Below are 2,499 nucleotides of genomic sequence, written 5' to 3' on the forward strand. Positions count from 1 at the left end.
AGTTTTAGCTTAATTAATTGATAATTAGTTAGTTTGGTAATTTAAGTATCTAGTCTTGCAAAACTAGGAAAACAAAACATTTTCTAATTTTATTAGTAAGTAGTAAATAGTGGAATAAAGTTAGTCAAAACATTGTTCCTTGAGTTCAACACTTGTTCTTACCATAGCTATACTATTACACGATTAGGTACACTACCTAGTGTGTTTAATAGTCTAGTGAAAGAAACATTAGTTTTATTAATTTGAAACTTGAACAAATATATATACACATTAAATACACATCAAGTTTTTGGCATCGTTGCCGAGGAATTTTGTAGTTTTAGTTACTTTAAATCTACTATTTTATTAGGATTAGTTACTGTTTAGTTACTTTTACTTTTATTTTAGGTTTTATTTCCTTTTGACTCACCACGATGTGGTAATTTTTACCACGCCGTGGCATCGTAACAGTAGAACTTCAGTTTTCGTTTTTGTTCTTTTTATGCGTTTCCTTTGTTTATTTGCAGTTCATTTATGACCCATGGATCATAGTCATCCTTGATTCCACCACTTGAAGACCCGGAATCTGCTTTTCGCAAAACAAAGAAAAACCATAGGAGAATCCGTTGCACCAAAGAAGTCACCTTTTAAGAATATCAAGTTGGTTTTTGGCAAGAAGAAGGGAAAAGTGGGAGAATCCAGCAAAACACTAAAGGATGAAGACACAAAGAGCAATCCAACGAAGGAAGACACCGAGTACGAAACAGAGAAGGAAGGAAGCGAAACCGAATCTGAAACAAAAAGCGAGCTAAACAAAGAACCCGACAACACCATGGAGAACATTTCCAACCTCTCGATGGACGCGTACAAAAAGAGAGTTTGAGACGAAACCGGATCGGGGCTTGTGCAACCCACCGTATATACCCGCCACTGCTACATTTGAACTTAAGGGGCACATCGTTACTGCATTAAAGGAGATTCTTTTCACCCGAAAGGATCACATAGATGCTTATAAGCATCTAGATGAAGTCAACAACATCGCCGACTACTTTAACATTCCAAATGTTCCAAGAGAAACAATGTTATTGAGGATGCTCCCTGTCACTTTCAAGGGAGCCACGAAGGATTGGATGAGGGCACTTCCACCAGGCGCGATAACGATGTGGGCAAAGATGCATGAATTTTTTTTGGAACAATCTTGCCCACCGTCCAAGGTAGCTAAGCTCAAAAAGGTCATTGCCAATTTTAAACAACAATTGGGGGAGTCGATGTATGAAGCATAAGAGCACTATAAAGGTCTACTTAGGAATCACCCTCAAAATGACCTCAATGTGCAACAAGAAATGTCGATATTTTATGATGGGGTAAACGTCACCACTAGACAACTCCTTGACTCTCAAGGACCCTTAACAAAGAAAAATCCGACAGAAATTAAGGATCTCATTGAAGAATTCTCTAAGCACTCTAGAAAATACCATAATCCGAGGAATGATGTGTCACACCCCGAAAACCAAAGGTGGAAACGTTCCCGGGGTTGACTCCATGTTGTGTATCAAATCCAATGTACATAGTAATCACAGTAAACAACCATTACATTACATATATGTGAAAGTTTACATTTGGTTCAAAAGTAAATTGTACAAAAGTTATACATCTATCATATGAACAAAACGAGACGAGTCTTCGGAGCACTCCATCTTCACCAAAAAATATCGTCGGGTACCTTTCTAACTTGGACCTGAGAATACAAGCGGTTTGAAAATCAGCATAAAGCTGGTGAGTTCATAAGCGGTTTTGTTTTGTGAAAATGTATTGGTTTCCTTTAGTTTTCTGAAAAGCTTTGATATCCAAGAAAATCCCATATTTTCTTATGTAAAGTAGTTAAGTTATCTTTCGTTACAGTTCTGTTACAAGATATAAGTTAACCCCAGGAAAATCCCATATTTTCCTAATTGCAAGATTGATTGAATAACACATATTATAGTTTAATATACAAAACTATAATTTAGGCGAACTGTAGATAGAAGGTATTTTGAAAATCTTGGGACTAACATCCCGGACCAGTTAGTATTTGAAAACCTTGGGACTAACATCCCGAACCAGTTATAAGATAATTCGATAAAGATCATGGGATCACTATCCCGAAAGTAGATATAAGATAGCTTGATAAACCATGGGATTATCATCCCGTATAAGATTTAGTTTCAAAACCATGGGATTGCAATCCTAATACAAGATCATGGGATTATCATCCCGAACGAAATATAGACATAAAACCATGGGATTACCATCCCGAACGAGATATAGATTCTAAACAAATCCTAGCTGTGAATAAGTTTATATTAATACGTATTGTGAGTCAGGTAACCATGCTGATACGACAACGAGACCTCCTTGACGTTAGTCAGACGTCGAATGATATTCAGAATTTGTCACCCCAGGCGTGCCCGCCTAACTGTAGCTAGCAGTTAAGGTGTGGGATTGTCAGTCCCGAATAGATCTATTCACAAACTCTTCGCT

At 37.1% G+C, this 2,499-nt stretch overlaps 1 non-coding gene across 1 annotated transcript; it reads right to left on the reverse strand.

The window, feature by feature from the left end:
- Positions 1 to 1,199: 1,199 nt before the first annotated feature.
- LOC111882313 (small nucleolar RNA R71) lies at positions 1,200 to 1,306 on the reverse strand. The gene has a single exon (XR_002847141.1). It is a non-coding gene; the product is annotated as a small nucleolar RNA R71 (small nucleolar RNA).
- Between the last annotated feature and the right edge of the window lie 1,193 nt (positions 1,307 to 2,499).

This window comes from Lactuca sativa, chromosome 5 (genome assembly GCF_002870075.4).
Source record: "Lactuca sativa cultivar Salinas chromosome 5, Lsat_Salinas_v11, whole genome shotgun sequence".
Lineage (NCBI taxonomy): Eukaryota > Viridiplantae > Streptophyta > Magnoliopsida > Asterales > Asteraceae > Lactuca > Lactuca sativa.